General features: G+C 31.2%; 1 protein-coding gene across 1 annotated transcript in view; it reads right to left on the reverse strand.

Moving 5' to 3' along the window:
* Window positions 1-25,456, reverse strand: part of LOC129975785 (dual specificity testis-specific protein kinase 2-like) — a 133,359-nt gene that overhangs the window by 105,256 nt on the left and 2,647 nt on the right. The window lies entirely within an intron of this gene.

Genomic DNA, 25,456 nt, shown 5'->3' on the forward strand with positions numbered 1-25,456 from the left:
AAAGCTATTTCACAGAGCAGTGGTTCTTGAATAAAAAGTTCGAATCTAATTTTAAAAACAAGCTGCTAGAACTTCAAAAATATTACACCAGATGATCTGAAATATTCTCTAAATCGTTGATATGAACCGTTTATACTCTAAAATGGCTAACTTTCACATGAATTAAAATCTTGACTAAACTATCGTTGACATAAATCAAACAGTTACTAACATCTAAAGTGAACCTACAAAGTAATAATGTAGTTTATCCTGTGAAAAGCATCAAGTGTAATGCGGAAAAAGATTTTGGAGTATAGGCAGTGTTAAAATTTTGTCTTCGATTAAAATTAATTACCTAGTTTTAAAAACCATATGATAACATGCAAAGCATGTATGAATTCTCACAAATTTTCCACTAGGCAGAAAACTTATTTTCTCTAACTTTATATAATCTACCATTTCATATTTCAAATTTTATATTATTATTTTGGAAAAATTCTAAAAAGTCATATTCTTCAAACGACTGCAATCAGAGGTACAATCCATAGCACAGGGCAATCAATTCCTTGTTTGTGTTTCATAAACATAATGTTGCCAAGTGAAGATGCATTGATTTCGCAACAGAAATAAAAATATTAGAAATAAGAATGGTATATATCAAACGATTTTTTCCCCTTTCCTCCCTCGAAATGATTGTTTGTCAAGGCAATAATGTATCATATTAACCAAGCCGTTCGATTACAAGCACACCAAGGTCTTCCATCAAAAATTATTCGACTTGACATGAAGGGCACACTCACACAGCGGTCAAAAAACTCGGCACTAAATTTAACGCATTCGGCAACAACGAATGTTTCAGCAGTTGGCAGCAATCACAGCCTTTTCCTGTACCACTACCCCTTGTCAACAATGGCGGCAACCAGGAGTATTAATATTCAGATTTTTCTTGCTGTTCTGATGAGTTTAAAGCCAAATTCTCACAAGTTATAATTAAAAACATCAAAATAACCGCTTTCTTCAAAGACTTTCTAAAATTCTCCATGATATCATTCTTGCGTAAATTAAATGTTTATCTAAAAAAAAAAAAAAAAAAAAAAAAAAAAAAATTAAACTTTGAACTAAAAAAAAAAATTGGCAGTTTTACATATGCAACTCTAAATATTGCATATGGATTGCAACTGCAGACACTTTATTGAGAAACACGGGTTTTGAGATGGGAAGGATGTGAAAATGTGACAATTTTTTGGCAGCTTTCGATTGTTATAACTATTATTAAGGATAACAAATAGCTATACAGTAAGAGTTTACCGGTGATACCACGTACAGAGATGACAAACGAATCAATGAATAGGCATATGACTGAAATGTCCATCTCTCTAGTAATTCTTATTCCATCAATAAATCTTCATACGTGTAATCTCAATCAATAAATGAAATAATTGTACAACAAATTATTACAGAGGAGTAAAGAAACCAAGCCACTTAAACCTTTCATGTCAAGGGTTTAAGTGGCTTGTCCGTCCATAATAGTTCGTCTTCCAAAAACGCCGGACTATTAACAGAGGCCAGACTGGTGCAAAGCAAGAATACTGAGAATCTATTGTTTCTCTTCCAAACGACAGATTTGCGTTGAAATATTTAAATTTAGAACTTTTAAAGTATGTTGAGTATCGCATGTGTTTATGTCTCCTTGTCACTCAACATATGCTACTACAAAACGAGCGGAAGAAAGGAGGGTTCATTTGCAAAATTTATTTACAAGTAGAAAGTTAACAACAACGAGTTCTATCTATCAGAATATTCTTTCATTGCCATATGCAATGGGCTTTCGTAGACGTTGCCATTTCATTTCTACAAAGAAAGTTTGGCGATTTATTTTTCCCATAAAATATACAATTAATCGAACAATCACCACAATTCTACTTAAACTCGCAAATCGATCTCATGATTTAATTATTTTTTTTATTTAACTTGTTTAATGCCTTTAAAAATGAAACTTTATAATCTATTTCTCACTCCCTAATATGCTAACCTTAAAAATTATGCATACTTGCGGGTTCTTGATGACAATATACTGCAATTTCAAAACACAATTAACAATGAATCGGTAAATTTGATTAAATTTTGATTCTACGTTCGTTAACTACTCTACAGTAAATTTGGAGGAGGGAGGGGAAAAAAAACGATGTCAAGATTTCTTAATGTTTATAAATAATTCAATACTAAGAAATGACAAAAATTGACTAGAAAATTTCCCATCATCTTAATAAAAGTTTTTAAAATAGTTAAAAACATTAATATCCTAATAAACACTTTTTAAAATATTTCACTAAATTTAATAAATCTTCAACAATTATTATATTTTGTATTATATGACAAAACATTTTGCGCTTTGTTATGTTTTTGTAGAATTAATAAAACTGACAAAAATGTGAAACTTTACAAAATGCAATTGCACTCTCATGAAATCAATGTAATCTAAAAAATTTTAAACAACTAAACATTTTCTATTACACAATAAGAAGCACAATTTCATTTTATTCCACCTTGTGGTATATTCTCTCCTCTACATTCCTTATTCTTTCAGCAGAGCTGAATGACATAAAAATGTGCACTGCCATTACACTGTCAGAGATAGAAATGTAACAATAGGTTACTCACAGCAAGGTTTGAGTTGAAACACCTGTTGACGACAGGATGTGGAATGCGAAATTATTTAATAAGATCGGATATTCAGCTGGCAAGTATAAACGAAAAACTACTTAGAAATGCGATAAGCGATCCTTCTGCTTAACATTAGTACGATGGATACAACCCAAATCCGGACCAACAGAACTAAGCCATTCAAAACTTTCTGTTGACGGAGTTGGGGGGGGGGGATCTTATTCATGGATTATGGGCAATAAAAAAATACTCAAGTTCACTATTTTACCTTTTTTCTCTTTTACTATATCAAAAGCAACATGCTGAAATTCAATTCCATTTTTGTTAATTTTCTCAACTTAAAAGATTAATGACAAGATTCTTGGAATCAAGCTGAATTTCCTATCCCAAACACTCGTTACCTGAAAGATGAATGCACATATCTTCGACTATTACCTTGTAAAATATACTGGATTTTACACGAATTAGATGAAAGCTATAAACTACTATAATGAAACAACTCTGTCATTTGAAGGAAGAGAATAACGAAGTTCGCATTCACTTAACTTGTCCAATTACTTTACTCCACGATGCCCATAAAAAGCGCGACTGGAAGTATATGCGGAATTTCGAAATGTGATTCTAAGCAGATGATTTTTGATCATCTCAGGGTAAAGAAAAGTTAGATGAATGTTTTCTTAAAGTCATAAAAAGCCTATACGGAATTTCGTTCCGGCCCTGATGATCTTAATGTGCAAGGCAATATACACGGTGGAGGAAATGGATCTCAAAGCATTGCTAAGAAGAGACTTCCAACAAGCTCCCATGCCTCTCCATGTTGTCAGGGCAACGGAATGCCATTTTTTTTTTTTTTCAATTGTTGTTTTCAGGTGATTTGGGACCCGAATTTGTAATCTTACCATCAGAAAATCGGTGTGGCCTTATATGTTTTATAGCTAACTTATCTACAGAAAAAGAAAAATTTAAATAGCAGTGACATTAATTATTAGTACTATTATAAACTATTCTTCCACAAATCAATTCTAAAAGAATACCTCACATAATTATAAGTTATTCGAAAAGATTTTTACAACTGAACGGAAAATAATAAAAGAGAAGATAAGGAACGTCACTTTCTAAGATAAGTACTTTAAGAATTAAGATTCCCGTTAAAAATACGGGTAACAATTCCCCATTCTTCTTTTCCTCTTTAACAGCTGGAATGATGAAAAATTTATTAATTAATAATATATATAAATTAATTTTTAAGAAATAGAAATTATTCCGAAATGGTAACATTGCAAAGCTGACAGATATTCGCGTGTTAACAAAACGTTTAGCTTAACAAAACTTTCTCTTCAGACAGAACACACATTGTTGCTAAATATTCCTCGAATAACAATTGGAAAAAGAGAAGAAGGGTCTTTTCAAGAGAAGTCTGTAGAAAAGGTCGATACCCAATTTATTCTGAACAATTCATTCTGGAAGGATGAGACAATAAGATGAGAATGCGGCACCCAAATGAACACTTCCCTTTCCAAAGTTTGATAGGTCAGGACGAGTAATGAAAATAAAACGAAAAAAGGTTACCATTCTTCCGAAAACAATAGAGAGAAAGGATCAAAGATAATTACTAAACCCGTTCTTTTAACTAAAAATAACACTAAGTAAACGAAAGTCTTCAGTCTTCGGGGAGCAAAGAAGCAATTGAAACGGTGAGAAAACAAAAAGAATAATCATATCACGATTATGATACGCCGATTTCCATTCAGAATTAGCTAAAAGCTTTGAATCGGGACATAAGGTAATGTGTTTTCCTTGAATTCTTTACAAAAACCTAGATAATGCACTCGAACGAGAATCGGAAATAATTCTACAAAGGTATTAAGATGAATCTTTACTTTCAGTTCACACGAAAAGTCTTCAGATTATATTCGAAAAGGTACTTAAATATGGAGGAAAAACTGAAGAGAAATCCACATCTTATTCTTTCCACGTGCTACAGTCATCCCGTTGGCTTAAAGATTTCCTGCAAAACGAAATCCATTTTAAATGTGCTTCCCATATTAATCTTTTTGTCTATTTGTTGATTCCTTTGCGGTTTCCAAGTCAGTGATCTAAACTATAAATAACAATCAGTAAATAAAAGTTTGTCTTCGAGGAAACTTTTGTTGAGAAATTATACTATGCAATTTTAAAGATTAGCATGTAAACCGCAGCTATTTAAAACTACAAAACCTAAAATTTGAAGTTATTTCCAATTATAACCTGTTACTATTTTTGGAATGTAAAAATTCTCGTACAGGTATCATTATTGTTCAAAAGACTAACACCATATTTTCCCAATCGTTCTTATTTAGAATGCATGATTCCTTTAAAGTCACAACAAAATAATTTTTATTTTTTTATATAATATATACAGGTATCTTACAAGGATTTTAGTGTTATTTACATATTCTGTACAAACTCTTCATGTCTTTTCATAGCAAAGAAATATATTGATATGAACGAATTTTCATTTTTAAAATTATTGAACTATCCAATATCGGATATATAATACAAAATAAATTTTGTATAAATATTTTTAATAAATTTTGTAATTATAATAAATTTTGTAATTATTTTAATACTAATGATATATTAATATTATATAAATATTATTCAATATAAAATAAATATTTGGGGCTCAAACAATTCTTATGATTCGAAGTTTGATTCAAAATTATATTTATGTTTCCAAATATTATCGTAGTAATTAAAAAATAATCATTAAAATGTCTTACATAAACATTTTTTTATCAACATTCTCAATAACGCAATAGTAAATCAAGTATATAACAATTATGGTTGATATTCAGCTATATGAAATACTTTTATAATAGCAATCACTTGCCGACACAAAATCAAATTAACACATGTTCATTTTTACTTCAAATCATAACCAAAAGACAATTTTTCTTAATGATACCCGAACGTTTTAGGCATGAGTATGCATCATTATATAATTATGAAAGCAGCTTTGTTATTAAAATGTAACAAAAAAAAAACAATGCGCTTACGTGATGCCATAAATTTTCAGTAATGTGAAAAATTAACACCTCAAAACAATTCAATAACTTATCAGTTTAAGGTATTTATTGATGTTTACAAGTTAAATTGAGAAATAAGCCGTAAATAATATTTAAAAAAATTTATCAGAGAACAGTGAATTGTAAACACAGTATTAATCTATTTATTGCATGTAAGCACTTCAAACATTAACATCCATGATAATTTAGTTGCTTTGTTTCATTAGGGAATCGCTATCCATTAAGAAATGACAGAACGCGGAACTCTGAATTAATCAACCAAATTACAAACGTAACCAAGACAATCTGTTGGTTACTTAATTTCTTTGCTACAATCAACGACCTCTAGATACACATTACACTTAATTTACGCACTTTATATTATTTTAATTTCCACCATGCTCTGGTGTCAACAAAATCAGTCAAGATGTAAATGCTTATATGTAATCGGAACATTCCGTAAACCAACAGCAAAACGGTTCCACACTACATCAGAACCAAAGCGCTAAAAACGACATTTGATCAGTTTATTTAAAAAAAGGGCCATCTTCGGAAATAAGCAAACAATTTAAGTTTTCGTTGTTCATGTTTTTGTAGTTAGTCCCCCCCCCTCATTTCACGACTTGGAAGTTTGAAAACGGAAATAATCACAGCATTCATTAATTATGAAAAAAGAAAATCAAAACATCCGATACAATTAAGCTTTAATGACCCGACAAATTATAAACATATACAAGTAAGCGCTAATCTTACATCATTGGCATAATGGAAAATGTAAATTAGAAAACAGAATAATTTTGAAAATAATTTTTATGGTCGGAAATGATAGATGGGATACATCATCAGGTAGGTTACTGTAAATTTCATGAAGATAAACATCATTATCTTCAAATTTTTGAAAGCGAGACGTTTAGATATTATGCATTCCAAGCTTCTAGTAACCATTAAAATTCGCGCAATAAGAGAAAAAGTCAACGTCTGTTTAACGTTTCAATCATTAAAATACACTAAGATAACAATATTTTTGTAGAATAACTGAATTACCGAGTTACGTGAACAGAATGATAAACATTCGGAATTGATTATTTTTACCACAATTATAGCAAATCTATACTTTTAAATTCATCTCTCTCATTACTCTCGTACTCATTACTCTCATTCATATCTCTCGTATAGAAAAAAGTGTTCTAATCACCAAAAAATTTGAACAATAGATTTTCACGAATCTCCACATTATAGACCTCCCACAGTTCGAAAAATACTTTTTTGGAAATTATCTGTGTCTGTGACAATAACTCAAAAACGCTTTGAGCTAGACGGATGAAATTTGGGATGGTCTTTACACCAAATTTGTAGATTTCTATCAACTTTTGGACGAAATTCATTCAGAGGAAGTCTTTCTTGTTGTTCTAATATGCTAGCAAGATAACTTCAAAACGAAGAGAGCTATATAGATAATATTTCATATGCAGATTTAACACCTACAGTGCGCACACCTATCAAATTTGCAACCAAATCCAATAATGGGTTGATCGTCTGTCGGTCTGTACTTTCAAAAGCACGAAAATGTTATAACTGAAAAAATGCAATGACTTAAATGTATCAAATTTTGTATGCCATTTTGTGACTACAATTGAAGTTCTATATCAAATTTTGGTTTTAATTGGATGAAGAAAATGTGTAAATTACAAATTCGATTTTCGAATACTATTAACCGTAGCCCAGGCATTAATCGCCAAACAATTCAAGGATCATGCGATAAATTCAGTAAAAATACTAAATCCGTGGGCAAGATTAATATTTTGTAACTATTGCATGCTAATGCCATGTAAGATGTTTTCACGGATAACATCTTTATTAGAGTGTATGCGAGAAATTTTCGGGGAGATCATTGCTAATGAGTTTTTTAAAGTTACTGTAGCCACATGCACACTGTTAGGCAGTCAGCCAAATTTTCCATTCAGAAATCTCCTCCAAAATTTAAAAGAAATCTAAAAATTTTGAAGTAATGATTATATTAGACATTTCATTATTCCAATTATTTGAATTATTATGGTGATCGCAGTAACCGATATTAATTCCAAAAGCATCTTCGTTCTGACTCATGGAAATCTAAAGCATGGAAGCACATCAAAATCCGAAAATGATTTTTTTTATTACAATTATTTGTCATGAATAATTTCATATACCAGAAAATAGAAAATCCAAAGATTAATGATGTGTAAGCAAAGTATAATCTCAAATCGAGAAATGCGTTTAAGTTAATTTTTCAATGCCAAAATAAATGTTTCAAATTTCCAAATTTACAATAATTTAAAATCATTTAGGAAAAATCCTTCACAGAATTACAATATTATGCGAGCTGAAAAATCCACGTGCCGATCTCTATCACACTCAAGGACAAAATGATTTGCAAAGAAAAGAAAAACCAATCATTAAATCATTTCTTCAAGCAGTGTCATACGACGAATACAACTTCCTACACCCATACAACAAATGAAACATTGCAACACTCTTATTACCAAAAAGAAAATATCGTGTCATTATTGTTCAATTTTTTGAGAAATTCCAAACAAGGGAGATAAAAAGAATTGTCCCCAGCGAACAAAGTTCATAATTATGTATAACTGCGTAACAAAAATTAATCAATTCCTCAAAGAGCAATTAGGGGTAGAGTAATCAACATGTTAAGTCTTTCTCAACCTAACTCAGTATGCATGTGACGCATATTTCCGACTGATTCCGTCGATTTAATTATTAATTATCCTATCAATACACAAGCCATGCGATTACTGGCTTGTATTCCCCCGAAGGTGGACCTTGAAAAAATTTAACACGGTGCAAGGAATGCAAAATTAGCAACAAACAAACACTTGAAGAGAGACTGCGTGAGAGAATGTTAATCGTCAATCACGTTAAAGACCATTTTGAGTCGTGTAGTAGCAAAACTTGCCCTCAAGGACTCTTTTGATTAAGGCTTCGCTTCGAACAATAGCATTTTTAAGAACTACTTGATACCGGCCCTTATTAAAGATTCGAGATTAATATGACGAGATAATAACCATACAGTACAGAAACTATATTTGATGTATCGGAAGATCATGCTGCTCGATTCTTTATCAAGACTATTACATACAGAGTCATTCCTCCAGATCAGAAAATAACTCCCTATGCCTGGAAATTGATTTTTGATCCAAAATTTAATTTGAACAATTTTAATTAAAAAAGAATATTTCAGAACCGTTTCAGACATAAACTAGACAATCATAGGTTCACTGTTTTGAGGCATTTTCTAGAGTTAATTAAGAAACGTCGGTTTCTCACTTCTACAAGTGGTTGGTTGGTTTGTCGATTTTTATAACGCAAGAGCCCGATAGGGCTATACTGCGCTAAGTGTAATTAAAAGCCTAAATTTTTACTGAAACCTTTTTCATTGTGACGGATAAAGCATGAATAAAAAAAAATTATTTTTAATTTTTATCGAAAGTATTTCCTTTTCTTGTTTCCATGCAAAACATTCTGGTGAAAACGAAGTGTGGTTCCCTTTGCAGTTTACACACTTTTCTTTACCAGAGCAAGCAGTACTGTCATGACCGACTTCTGCACAACGGGCACAAGACACTACCCCACGGCAAGAAGTTTTCGCATGTCCGAAACGTAGGCATTTGAAGCACCGTAAGGGGTTTGGTATATACGCTCTGATAGGAAGACGCATATAACCAGCTTTTATGTGTTCTGGTAATTTGGCAGAATTGAAAGTTCATATTAAATGTTTCGTATTTAGGAGCTGGCCATTTCTCCGAATAGAAATTCGCCGCACATGGGTCACTTCCTGATTACTCAACTCTGAAGTAATTTTTTCAATAGTTTCGTTTAATAATTCTCCCTGGGAGATAACTCCTTTGGAAGAATTCAAAATGTTGTGTGGACTAATAGAAAGTATCTTTGATAAAGATTTGATATTTAAAATTCGTATTACCTGCTTTCGGGAGGCGACTTCAACCAGCAGATCGCCAGATCGAAGTTTTTTTTATGGATTTCACTTCGCCGAGAGAACAAGAAATTGCTTTTCCCACTAGGAACGGTGACACGCCGTGGAAAGTTTCTGAGCTTGTTGAATCTTTATGAATAATGTAAAATGCAGCAAAATTATTTGATTTCAAGGACTCAATGTTAAGGGAATTATTTGGTTCAATTTGTTGCCCACTTCAGGATGTCCGTTTGATTTTACCCTTATGACATTGGTAATAATTCAGGCCCGACGGCACTGCCCACCACGGAGCCCAACAAGGGAAGGCAGCCACCGACTCTGGTTATTTCCAGCCTTGGCGCTTACCTTAGTGCTTGCTAGCTGGAACTTACATGCTTTGAGTTACTCCCGGGGACAGTGATCACTCTTAACGCCAAGCCCAAGCAGTGATCCCTTCGCTTGATCCCTAGCAGAGTAACCACTCAGGCGGCTAGCTACAACTGATTGATATATTGGGGACCACAGTGCACCACCCGTCTAATGGATCGTCGCGCAAGGCTAACAGTGGGGTTTTTGTCTGTCCATGAGAAGCAAGAAGCAAACAGAGCGGCGGCAGCTTCTCATGGAGAGCTCCCTCGTTTGCCATCGAGGGATGCAAGGATCAAGCAGACAGAAAAAGGCGTAAGAGAGAGTAAACATGAAGAGAATATAAATCCATGGGAACTTCGGGATTGGAACACCCGTACTCACTTACAGTAGGTGAGCCCCTGAAAGGGACTTCTAAAAGGAGTGTTCAAATGAAAAAGGTATGAATGAAATGACTGAAACTAGTCACGGCCACAGGAATTCTGGGAACAAGGAATCCTTCGGCTCGTTAATCAATGGGATCATTGTGCTCAGGCCTATGATATATACTTTGAATAAAGTCTTCATTTATACCCACAGAGTCGTTTCGTACCTTTTCATTTGAACACCCCTAGTATTATATAATTTCGGACTATTACATAAATTAGTATTACAAAAAGATATAAAGGAGACGAGTTAGAAATTAAACCTCCGGTTTAGGGCTCGTCTAAAAAAATATATCGACTAGCAATGCATTGCTATATTTTATCATCAGTTATATTTTCACAATAGAGTAAGGAAACCAGTTATGAAAACAGGAGTTAACTCGTGAGCGGCCAATAATGTGTTAATAGAAGAGAAAATAAAAATAAAACTAAAATTCCCAAAATAAAAATTATTGCATTAGATTATTTACAGGAAGCAGGGATGTAAAAGAACGTTTTCTTTCAGATGCCTTTGATTATGGCAGTTTTCATAAATGAAAATTTCACTACAACAGAAAAAATCTAACAATTTATTCGATTAACAACCAATTTTGAAAACACGCAGAGAACGAAGGACAGATTGTTCCAATTTTAAATCACATTTCGCATAGAAAAAACAATCAAAGTTTCGCATAATATCAAACATGAGATCCGACTAATAATGTCAACATAATAATTCCCCGTGCCAGTTCAGCCTTAAGTGAAGCTTCAGCTGCTGGTATTGCAACCCATTCTAAGATGGAAAGCATCAATTCGCAAATACTCACAAAGTACTCACATTTTAGCACCGATTTCCTTTCCACATATTATAAAATACACCTTTGGAGAAGTGAGGGTGGATCTGAGAAGTTACTGTTAATTTCCAGAGCCAGCTTTAACACACTTAGCTCGTGGCAGTTAAATAAATTTCAGATAAAATTTGTCTGCAAGATTTAAAAACATTTTAACAATTTTTAAAAATTTGAAGATACAGTTTCTAACCAAATATATGTTCTTTTATATTAACATTGTTGCTTAAATTATGTTGAAGCACTAGAAACGATGCAAAGTTTGAAGCAGATGTTACATTTCTACGCAAAATAGTAAACATCAAGATACCTCCTCTAAAACAAAAGTTCAAACTAAGTATCAAAAAGATTGTTCACAACTGATAATAAAAAAGATTAAATAGGTGATAGTCGAAAAGCATTTTTTACTACTATTATTTTACAGGACGGATTTCTTTTTACATTTTTTTACATAACACGCTTTATACAAACTACGCATTTCGAAAACTTATCTTTCGCACCTGTGAAATATCGATTATCTCTCAAGTTAGAAAGATAAACTTAAAACTTTTCTGCGTTCAAATTTGATATGTCACACTCAATTCTATGATAATCTGTAGGCGAGAAACTAAATATTTTAATGGTCAAGTTTACTTAAAAGCAAATCACACTGAAATGAAAGAAAACAAACGAAATCTGGTTCTTTACTTTTTTTTTTAAAGAAAAGTATATAAAGAGAAACTATTGTAATAATTAAAAAATTTATAGATTTTGATGAATCTCCAAATGTTGGAATTTTTCCAGGACGGGGGAAAAAAAGACCGTAAATTTCTCGTGTGATTTAAAGTGTTCATTCTTTAGACCGATTTCGAAAGAAGTCGGTCTAGGGCAAGCCCATCTGTCCATTTCTATGCATGTGGACATGCGAACTCAAAAATCGAAAGGTGATGGTAATAAAACCATAGACCGATCACATCTACAATATATATGCACTCAAGTTTGTACAAATCTTCTCTACGGTTGACCTGCAGAATTATCTATGCACGTTTTACGGACATTACACATAAAAATACAACAAACTAGAAAGATGAATTCTGGTGAGATCTTTACGCCAATACTGTGGCTACACATCAGATTTTGGACCATGCAGTCAAAAACAAGATATCTATATTTGAATCTCCATCACTCTACAAAGGAGCATTAATCCAAGTCAAAGCAAATTCAGACTAAAACATGAATAAATAAAAGTTGATTGTTTTGTAGCAGACAATGAAAAGATTAATTCAGTTTCTTAAAAGAAATTCATACAAGAACTTCTCCAGTCGCTCAACCCTCAATCAAATTATTAAATCTCGGAAAATTATATAAAAACATTAATTGAGAATAATGGTGTTTCTTCCATCTAATATTATACCATAGGATTTTACTTCACAAAACTTGCCGATCCACGCCTTAAGGTTTTATTTCACTTCTTATTTCCGACAATCCGATAGATGGCAGACGCTATGCATGACTATATGACGATTTAATGAAAAAACCTCAGTTTTGAAAATACCTTGACACGGACTTCCAAGTTCCTTTTTTTCCCATATGTGGGTTATAGAAAGAAACTCTGCAAATTACTTAATGCACATAAAGTAGCTATTCTATCTGTAACACTTCAAGCGCTAGCAAATACATTGCATGAAATAGAATATCATCTGGACATACTATGGGCAATTAAAATATCTTACATTGAGACTTTTTGATTAAATAGTTTTTGTTTTACATAATTTTGCAATCTATATAAGATGTATCGAATATTCTATATTAATATTTATTTCTTAGACAGAAAATAACCGATTTTTCTTTTCCAGGTACAAAAACCAATGTGCTGAATATGCTGCGCTAAACAAAAAGTAAAATCATATCAATCTGCAATAGTAAAAAAGTATTTTAAAATGTTAACACGATTTCAATGCGTGGATAAAATTTTATGGACTTAAAAATTCAAAAATTTTGGCATGATGTATCTAATTAAGTAAGGAAGATAATGGGATTCTGAGCTTTTGAAAAAATTGCAAAAGCAAGCCATTGAAATTTTCACACGATTTCTGATAGCATATGTTAGACAAATATTTGATAGCCGCATTGAGAGCATTGAGGTTATTATTCGTCCAGCAATAAGTGAAGATGGATAAAAGTAGTATGCTTAACGCGTAAATGAGTTATAATTGTATCTGCAAAATCGTTGTGAAAGCATGCTGCAACTAGGGAAAGTGATGATGTTGAAGATAAGATACACGTCCATGAGAACCGAAGAGATGACCATTACTATTAAACTCGTTCCGAATAGCAGCATTTTTATACACACTGAAACGATATACTGTAAAGAGTGACTGATTTATACTTTAGATGAGACAATTTAAAAAATATATCAATTTTAATAGTATCCCAGATATTAAACATATAATTCTATTGGCACTTAGAACAGTCAATATCAATATGTATACATTTTGCTATGCCAATCTGATTTTTAAAGTCAACAGTTTATCCGGTTGTCAAATTTAATTATATAGATAAATTCTTGTTACAAAAATCTGATCGTTCTTGTTTTCTAGAGAACATGGCATTTTTATAACGTTTAAGATGTTTTTTTTAGGATTAAAAATGTTTATAGTTTATTTAATTTAATGCTTACAGCTTATATTTTTTGAATGTTTATTGCTTATTTTGCTTCATATTATAACTGGAATTTTTTTTCTGTAATCTGCATTAAAAAAAAACTTGCACTCAATATGATAAAATATTGATATTGTATTGTGTGTATTTGTGTGATATTTGCAAATTTCCATGAAATAGATTACAACTAATTACAAAAGGTATAACTCAACAAAGCACAAAAAAAACATCATAAAAAAAATGTCGACTCAGTATAACCTAAATCAACCAAGAAAGGTAAGAGGGGATAAACGTTTTTCACAGATTAAACATCTTTGATTACGCTACCGCATCCATCCCGAGATGAATGGGTTAGAGTAAGAGCGCCACTTAACCGTTTACAGAAGGCAGCCCTAGAAACCCATTCTGAGAGCGTGTGTAAGAGTAGACAGTGCGGAAGTTTGGACTGGAGCCAAAGAAACAACAGAAAAAGGAGAGCAGGGCGTCATTTCTATGCCAAGAAAAAAAGAAAAGTGTCATCAGTTAGGCGAATGGCATATGCAACATCAAGACTTCACCTTTCTCTCACGTACGTGAAATGAATATGAAAAGATATTAGTAAGAGAAAGTGGAGAGGGTTTTGCGTTTAGATGATGATGTAATGACTACCGCCAGGGAGACAAAAAGCATATCACGAATTCTTCAGTAGCATTAAAATGTAATTTCTGGATGAAGTTGTTTCTTTGGAACGGAAAGGTTCCATTGTATGATGAAACAGTTACACAACTCTTGGCAGATGTAGCTAATTTAACCTCTTACAAATGACATTCTTTTCTTTTTTTTTTCCCATTAACTTTTAAAGTCTAACACACAACTTATATCTCACCATTGAAATTTTTTCCGAAACAAACATTTTAACCACTACGAAACAGAGGGGCAAGGAGATGACATTTTTTGCTCCATCATATTTTTTTTAAAAATGTGACACTTGTTGTTTTGTTTTCATAGCGGTTCCCTTCCCAAGACCGGCACATGGAACATTAGTACCCATATTTCCTCCCTTAGTCACTACATCAGTGTTACGAAATGATTCCTTGGTATGATTATAAATATGAAAAAGATGTGACATTGAATCGAACTGGCATGCTAAAAAAAAGAAGCTATAAAAGAACTAAAGGGCCCATTATGAATGACAATTCCAGATACGTTATAGGGTGATAAAAATAATAATGCTTAAGGCGCATGTATCCTCCATCCCATAAGTTAAAAGACTCTAATAAAATACGTTTTAGCAAAACGGAAAAGTATACAAAACACCAATTACAAATATGTTTATTCCAATCATATGCGATTTGCATCTAAAGAAATATTTGGAAAAAATAAATTTATATTTCAATTATATGACAAAGTGGAAATATTAGGTTTCTGAAAAGTATATAGAATATACGACATTTAGACAAAAGGTTCTCAATACAATGTTCTCAACGGCTTAAAGTTTTTCCGTTTTTCAATATAATATCATACACAAGTTTTTCCATCGACATAATAAAGGTTTGTAATATCTCTAGTTTCATGCACTTTCAATGGTTGTCTTCCAAAGCATTCACTGTATAAAATTGCACTTCATATATTACATAATGTCCCATATATCTTTTCGTAACATTGAAGGTACAGAAAGGGAGTACGCTAGTAAGAGTACATAGCAAAATCAAAATCTCTTAAGAATGTTAATATTATAAAATTCTATCCTGATTTAACACGTTTGTTTGTTCCGATAAGATGAACCATGAATATTAAAAGGTAATTTCGATTTAAATCAACAAAAACAATGTGTTGATAACACACTATTGGATCAACGACATGAGACATGTTTCAAATGAAACTTTTTTACTGATTATAAAATTGTAATTGGTTTGACATTGAGGATTGTAGTCACGAAAAATGCACGAAAAAACAGCACGAACATCAAAGATAATAATTTGGTAATATTTGTTTACATATTTGTTCTTTTCTTCTAAAAATTGATCTAAAAAAAGACCGACTGAAATTAAGAATCCGTCCCCCGGTTGTAAGTATAATAGATGTGCACCTGTGAAATACGCTTCCGGCATAGCAGGATTACATGTTCAAGATCAGATTCTAATGCAAATATATTTTAGTTCCTGTTAAAACTATCATCTACGTTCACATTCCTTCATATTCGAAAGTTGGGGAAAAGGTGAACTATCGTTGTCCACTGATCAGGATTTAAAGTTTCGGCCCAAAAGACGACCCAAAAGATATCGTACAATTTCAAAATAAAGCACTAACGCGTTAAGGGCCAAGTCGATAGTCTTCCTTTCCAGTTGGTCCGCAGTTTCAACCGACATTCATGATGTTTAAATTCATCTTGCATACCAGATGCTTATCATGCTTTAAAATAAAACTCATTAAAATTGATAAGAAAATTGAAGTGCATTTATTAATAGAATGCAATTTACTTGGTTTCATATTGTATTTTATCTGCCAGTCACTGGCAACTGTCGGTCGCAGTCTGCATGAAAAGTCAATGATGAATCATCGTTGACCGACAAGGCGCTAAACGTGTTAATTAAATACAAATCTTTGAATCATAACTACCACAGAAGGAAAAGAGCTTTACAATAAAGCATGGTGAGAAATTAACGTTCCAATAAGATCTATTTTATATACATCAGATATTTTTCAATTCAAACATAACACAGGCGATCAGATACGGGGGGTGGGGGTGGGAAGTAATCTAAAAACACTCGACTACATTTCATATGTGTAACGAACCCTTATTCGACGACAAACGATTCGAAACAATAAATCTTTCCAAAATAAAGCAACTTTCTAACAAAAAATAAAAAGGACAAAGCGACAAAAATAGAAGTTAACCGATTTCAATAAGCACATCCTTCGTTTCTATTCAACCTGCAGACTGACTGTGCAGGGCAACCAACCGTGAAAGTGACCACGAATAGCCCTTGTACAAAAGAGCGGAGGGAAACGTCCAGTCAATGGGCCACAGGATCAGTCACCGCTACTCGCGATGGAAATAGCTGCTCAATAATCCGCTAACGAGCTTCATCACTGCTTCCTAACACCAAAAAACAAAAGGTGATGTCACGATCATAGTAACCATTGTAGAAGACATAGAAAAAGCCGTTAGAGAGTAAAAAGCTGGAGTAACGAGACCTAGGCTCATTTCAAAAGGCATTTGTTTTTGTTTGGAATATGGTTGTCGTCTTCCCCCTTCCTATATTACTTTGATACAAGATGCGAGAAATAACAGCGATTAAAGAGGAATTGAACTTTTAATGATCCATCAATTACAACGACTGAGGAATGAGGGTTCAGTTCATTTTTGAATACAAAATTATTATAAAGGTTGAGTACAAATGATGGACCCCATTTTAAAAAATCATATTTTCAAAACTATTGCACATATTACAATTAATGATACATGAATTTAAAGAGAAAAATATACCAAATTTGTCAGTAACAAATGTCCGATGTGTGACCCTCTTATTACACGACATACGTCCAACCTGTAATCCAGTTCGTTCCAAACATTTTGTAGCATTTTGTTTTGTCTGTTATCAAAAAAAAAAATCATTGAGGCAAGTCATTGTTTATGTACCACCAATGCCGTAAACACTGCCAGAACTTAAAGAACGCATTTGTGCAGCATTCAGAATCATCGACAGAGTGATGTTATAAAATGTCTGGTACGAACTGGATTACGGATTGGACGTATGCCGTGTAACAAGAGGGTCACACATCGGACATTTGTAACTGAAAAAAACTTGGTATATTTCCCTTTAAATTCATGTATCATTTATTGTAATATGTGCAGTAGTTTCAAAAACTTTTTTTTTTTTTAAATCGGGTCCATCATTTGTATATTATATATATATATATATACACACACAGCATATTAAACAAAAGGATATTTCACTGTAGCGGCAATCAGGTAAAATTAAAGAATATTGTTAAAAAAAATTCCTCGTAATCATGAAAAAAAAAAAAAAAAAGAAGATAGACAAATGGTCAGTTTTTCTCCGTAGCAAAATTTGATAAAGAATTGTAAAGATGTAGCTGCAACCTCTATGAACGAACTTGTTTTTGAAACATCGGAAACAAATAAAAAATAAAAACAAAATTACAAATTGAGTTTTGTCTGCTTTATCTAATCTACTTTCAAATATCAGAAATCGTGATTGAAATGTTTATTTACTAAATGGATCCAATGGCACATAACAAGAGTCCAACTCCAGGAAAAAGGCGAACCCTCAGAATTACTATTTTCTTAAGTGTAGCGACTGTTTTATTGGCAGCAAATTGAAAAGAAGTCAATAAATATAAGTTGCAATGAATGAAAAAAACCAAATACATAACGTTATACTTGTTAAATAGCATGAAGCTATTATACATTTTGAACAACAGCATTTTTCAGGGTCAAAAATTCGCGACGATGAATGTAACACTACAACCTCTAAAAAACGAACTGTCCTCTAAACACGCGATCGATTTTTTTTTTTTTTTTTAAACCTCATATTACTTTGTAAATTTGCCAACAATCGAACTCATTCCAATTCAACGCAAAAAAAAAAAAGTAATTCAAATAAGAAATATTAACTATTTACAAAAATGCAATTTATGGTAGCTATTTTTTTTTGTTACTGTTATTTACACAATATGACATCAGCAACATCTGAAGTCATTTGAGCATTTATCAACAGTTAATAAAATACTCGAGACATTTTACGATTCAAATAAATCGTTATATATTAGCATTTTATGGGAAGATCATCAACACATCATGCTTTTCGAAGGTTTCATATCATTAAAATGTACCATTTACCATTATGTATCTATTATCACACATATCGGTATGTCCAAATTATAAGGACGGTTCAACAACGATTTTTGATCTTGTTTTCGACTAAGTATCATGCGAAGTCTAAATTGTTATGATAATTTGTCAACAATGATACGGTTAATGTATTCTGCACATTATTTAAAATAAGCGCATTTTATAAAAACAAAATTCCGATTTTTAAGGAACCGGACTTTTATTACATTCCATTATATTTAGATATAAAACATTTACGTATTTTAATAATTGGATTAACCAATAACGATTTCAAGGTAGAACATACAGTAAATGCGAAAATATCCCTTAGCAAAGTGGATTCCATGCACTGGCAACCAACTGTTGATAACAACGCTGATGTAATACAAGAACCCATTACTTGCAAATGACCGTCTCCAATTTAAAGACAGAAATAAAGCTTAGACCGACAAATTTTATAGACTTCATTTTTGACAGGCAAGCTACCAAAAACTGAGAATCACCAAGCATGCCTAAGGGACAGAAAAGGAAAGGAAAAAAAAAATCGGAGATTAACCAGACTATAACGAGACGACCTAGAGCTAACCACCTGTAATTCAAGATAAACAAGCAGACCAGAGGAATTCTTGTATCCAATCAGTATAAAAGGGAAGTATCAAAAAGAAAGAAGTGGCCAGATTCAGGGCACAACGATTCGCCCACACTTGAAGACAGGTCAGTGTCCTAATCGAAGTAGCCAAAGATATTCACCGAAAATGGAGTAGCCGATTGCTCTGTCCGTCTTCAGATTTAAGTAGACAGACAAATGAAGCATAGCAAATACGTTAAACGATATAACAACCCTCCTGAGGCTAAACTATAACATACAGGAGGAAAATTTTCTCACTGAAAATTAAAAGGCATGGCACGACGAGATTTCGAGTTTATTTAATAAGCTGTTTGCGCAGCATTTATTTTTAGATACAGTCAGAGGAAAGTTTTCACTACCTTTTAAAAATAATTTTATTCAAAATTATTTAAAACTAATGCTTATTTCACGCAAGATACACAACTGTAAGTCTATAAGTATAATCAATATGTTAACATTTTTACTTTCTGGTATACCAAGTATAGTAATCCTCAAAAAAATTCAAACTCGCGATTTTGAAGAATCTTCATGTTTCAGACCTCACCGAGTCTGAAAAACAAATATTTGTCTGTCTGTCTGTCAGTCGGTCGGTCAGTAAACACGATAACTTAAAAATGCTTCGAGTTAGACGACTAAAATTTGGTATATGGAATAACGACCAAATTTACAGATTTCTAAGAAATTTTGAACAAACTCTATTCACAGGGGGTCGAGGATCAGGGATATGGCAAAGTACAAGCGAACTGAATAACTACAAAACGCAAAGAGCTAGGTAAAAAAAAAAATTTAGTACATAGGTTTAGTATCTAAAAAAAAAAAATTAATACACTTATGAAATTTTGAACCAAATTTATCAAGCGATTGACCGTCTGTTAGTTTGTACTTTCACATGCATATAAGCGCAACAACTCGTAAACACAGTGATTTATAACAATGAAATTCATGCGATTACAACGGTAGTTTTGTGTCAAATTTTGATAATCACCCCGCAAAGACATGGCCAAAATTATATTCTGGCGATAAGTTCAATAAAAATGTAAAATTCACGCCAAAGATCTAGACTTTGTTACTACCGTTCACCAATGTTATGAAAGATATTTGCGGCCTTATCCAAGGTCCACAGTTTCAGGCGGTGGCAGAGGGATAAAAAGAGGAGAGTACTGGAGAGTTTGCAAGAAAGTTCGGGGAGTTTTCGTTTAAAGCTAGTTGAAAAGAAGATTCAATAATGGATTATGAAATGACAAATGGAGTTAGAAGCCATGTTTGCAGTATAAAACATAATCAGATAATAAGACAATTTTTTTTTTCCAGTGTGCTAGTAAAATAAGCCTATTCCAAATAAAGTCCTTAAGATCTTCAATTATCAACTGCCATATTTGTATTAAATAAATATAAACATTAGAGCAAGGGCAAAGAAACGCTTTATTTATTTATTTATTCTATGTAAACGTTGAAATTTCCTAAGTATATTAAGGATTGGCAGAACAGATTTGCCATATCCACTTTTGAAAAGGCATCGATGTGTAAAATTCTAAGGCTTTAATCATTTTATGCCGCATGGTTATTTTATTATTACGCATATACTTTCGCTAAACCATAAATGCTCAAATTTAATTACGATTTTCATAAGAAGCCAAATTAGTCTAGCTCAGAGAGCTCAAATTCACCAAGACCATCCAAATAATTGATAGTATTTTCAGACAAATGCTGTATTCTGTAATAATGCGACCATTACAAAATTGTAAATTATTTTTATAAACATACATAAACCTCACAAGGAATAAAAAACAAATTACATCAACACGGCATTAAAACTTGCCATAAAAAAAAATTCTTAAAATGAGCTTTATTTTAGCTATTTTGTTGAAAATAATCATAAGCTAAAAGAACCTTAAAAGCAAAAAATTAAAATGAAGGAAATGACCGCAAATCACTAATTTATTTAAAATATTAAAGAGGCACTTAAATTACTTAAGATGGAAAATCAACACTTCAATATTTGAGAAACGATAGTGAAATAAGGGTAGGGCGTCAACTATGTTGATAAGGAAACTAGGTTTCGCCAATTTATCAAGTTGAATAATGGGGGTGAAAAATAGTAGAGCATTTTTGAAAGATGTTTACTTTGTTTTCAATTAACTTCTTTCAGAGAAACCATTTCATGGAAAGAATACTAATAAGTGCCTCAGAACTAAGGAAGAAATTAATTTTAATAAGCAATGAAAGTGTATTACCAGATATTTCCTAGAATGGTTTTGGAACGTTCATTTCTAAATTTCAACGAAACAAATATTACAGGTTATTCGAAAAATTACGTAGAATTTATATATACATATATATACAGCACCTTGGTTTATTCAGCTTTTGAAATGAATCAAAAAAATTTTTAGTGGAATTTAACAGATGTAATAACTGAATTCGAATTAGATGAGAAATTTATAAAACTACAATGATACGTAATGATATCAATTAATAGTCGATGTCAAATATTGTTATCAATGTAGTGCCATTTTAGATTATCATCAGCCATTTGATATGAACGAAAGCGAGCATTTCCCATTACATTGCACTATATTCGGTTTCATAAGAAAATATAAAACGTAAAACCATAAATGCTTACTTCATAAAAATATAATTAGTTCGTTACTGCGAGAACGATTTTTAATGAAACTAAATGCTCATTAAAAAAAGAAGCTAGAATTAATCAGTGTTCTTTTTTGTACTTCATACAATCAATTCTTGTCTCTCAAAACGAAAATTCAAAGAATTCAAAAGTATTGATTTTTTTTCTTCATGAATGAAAAAGTAATTTCTCTAGTTAAAAACAAAAATTAAGTAATTTAAAAATGATAGAAAATCGGCAAATATCGATTTAATCAACTTGAAAACAATTTTTTCGCTAAGCATAAATGTAAATAAATATAGGCACAATACTTCCTGATAACGTTATAGCAATTCAACTCCACGAATATATCACTGCCAATAATATTAACAAGGAGGCTTTTTAAAAAACATTCAGGCGATGCGGGAGTAAATTCTCCAAGAAACTCAAAAAAAAAAAAAAAAAAAAAAAAAAACTGAGATTGCCAGAAAGAAAGCTAAAATAAATCGCGAAAAAACAAACAGAAACACGAGGCAAAAAGAAGCTGTCTAAGAATATCTCTCTGCCGCAAGAGCAAGAATAGAGCATTTTTCCACGAGTTTTGTTTTCCGAAATAATTGAAAATGAAAACAATTTTCAATAAGCTCGTGTAGTCCTTCTTTCGACAAAGTTAAAAGACGTCGGGGGTGGGGTGATATTTTATTTTATTATACTTGTACTGAAGAGAATTTATAACTAAGAATGTTGTTAAATCATAGGTTTAAAGTAATAAAACTCACAATAAAAATGTAATAAAGATAAAACTACAATAACAGAAAAACAATTATTGCGGCGGAAAATTATAAGGCTTTGCCCATTCACCATTCCATGACTTTCATAAAATGCAACATTGACAACCGACAGAAATGACTAGAGTACCCTACATCTAGATGAATAGCACTGATTACCACTGCATTCAATCAAATAAAATTGAATTGGCTAACGATTATAAGGCTAATTCTGCATAGGCAAAAATAGTTAATTGTATCTAGAGAGCTTTTAAGAAAATTTTCTAACCACTTCAAATAGTTCTGCAATAAATGAGGACAGTATATGTTACAATTCAAAACTGAAAATTATGAATTTAGAGATAGAATTTTATGATACTAGTTAGCATCGTGAATTATAAAGAAGCTTCCGTTTTTAATTACTTTAATTCTTTAACTTTTTTTTTTTTGTAATAAAGCACCCTGTAATAATGAGCAACTTCATGAACTAACTTAAATTAAAACCAACTATTTAAAGGGTAACTTATTTTCAGTTTCTTTGGAGTCCAAATGATCCGACACTCCAGATTAGCCAGCATAGTTCCAATTCTATTTTTTTTTTTCTCTCAATTTAAAAGACTGTTTTGGATGGCCCTGCTATATATATATTTTAATGAATAATTCAGAATTAAAAATAATTCATTGTAGTTCATTAATTTATTTTATGAATCCTGTCCATCATTCCCCCTCTACTAGGAGTTATAAGGTAAGTAATCACATTTTAGTCTTTAATCACACAATACCATTTAATAAGAAGTATTAGATTAAAAATTAACAGTAAGGAAATAGACTACAAATTCTGTTTTAAATAGAAAATTCTAATTTTTTTAGGTACTATTTATTTTGTTTTATTTAGTCACATAGATATAAGAAAAAATTCATGTTATCCTTAAAAATTTAACTAAGCCATTTTAATAATATTACAGTAAATGCTGCAATTTCTTTCAAACAAAAATTATATTTTGAAGATTATAAAAAATTACTAATACAAATTCCATTCTTAAGTTAAATAATTGAGATTCGTTTATTAATTAATGACATCTAACAACCTGTCATATTACTTATTAGATTTTTCTTCAAACATTAAATTCTTAAAAAAAAAAAAAAAAAAAAAAATCGAAGTTGTTGATGCATTTTAATACTTTGTTGGGCTTTGATTTTATAGAAAATTTCGATTGTAACCATTTATAATAAAGTATTTTAAAAAGAAAGTAAATATTAGTCAAAAATAATATTGAAGCCTTGAAATAGCTTTCTCTTTCAATTAAATGGAGAAAAAAAAATTATTTTATGTACCATATTCGATAATTAATTATTTTTACTTGCCTTATTAATCCATTATGAAGGTTCAGGAAGATAATGAACATAATAGATACAATTGGCACTAAAGTTATTTTAATAGCTTTACAATTTAATGCATAAAAATACTTTTGAAAAAATTATAAGCCTCATTATGTATAAAAGATTTAACTGAAACTACATACAAATAATATTTCTAACAAACTATTAGATTAATATATTGTTGTACATTAATATTGCATCCATTAGCATTTAAGGCTGAAGAGTCCACCATTAGTAACTTTGTTATAACAATGTAATGCTTACTTTAAAGATTAAAAATAATAAATTCATTCTTAATTAAGAAAACAAAATTATGTAACCCTAATGGAAAGCAGCTATAAATTGCATACTACAATGACTTGAAAAAAAGGTAAGGTATTTATTTCTTATTGCAATCTTCAGAAGAAATTTTTAGATTTTTATTAGTTACAGTTAAAAGTTAAAATAAAAAAAAAATCTTTTATAGTAACTTAAATCTCTACAGGATTTGGATAAAGTTTGTTTTGTTTTTATTATATTTTAGAATTTCCCCACTTGAAAACTTTATTCTTTTAAAATTTATTTCCTATCAAAAACAATTTATGTGCTGTTTCAGACCATCAAGTTAATTTGCATTAAATAAATGACAGTAATCTAAAATTACCTAAAATTTATTAATAGAACTTCTAATTAAATCCTGCTGAAAAATAATAGAATTATGGTATTCATTCTGCCATATTCTCATAAACTCTTACAATTTTTACTACAATTATTTACTACAATCAATTATTTTTACAAAAAAAACAGCAAAGTATTTCCTTTAAAATATTAAAATATTTCCTGGGAAATATTAAAAAATAATTTGCAAATTAGAAAATTAAATTTTTACTTTGGAATACTTGAGTGACTGGTAAATAAACCATCATTCTTCCTTTAAGCTCATTTTTATTTTATTCAGTCAATATTTTTGTTATTTACTCTCTGAAAATTCAAATTTATTTTATCAAACCTTGCATGTCTTATTTTTGTAGAATGAGAAAACCTTATTTATAATTTGATATAAAATTAAACTCGGATTTTTTTTTTTTTTAAAAAGCATTTAGATTTCATAAAATGGAATTAAAATAATCAGAATAATTACATAGTAAATACAAAGAAGCTTTACTCTGATCTGAGAATGATAATCAAATATTATAAATACTCAGTTATTCATTTATTATCTTGATTAAATCAATTTTATTTTATCATGACTTGTAAATTCAATCTTTATTGATTCTTTTAAGGAAATGCCAGATTATATGAATGCATATTTAGTTTCTTTAGATGGTAGCATATCAGACAAATT

Source organism: Argiope bruennichi, chromosome 7, assembly GCF_947563725.1.
Source record: "Argiope bruennichi chromosome 7, qqArgBrue1.1, whole genome shotgun sequence".
NCBI lineage: Eukaryota > Metazoa > Arthropoda > Arachnida > Araneae > Araneidae > Argiope > Argiope bruennichi.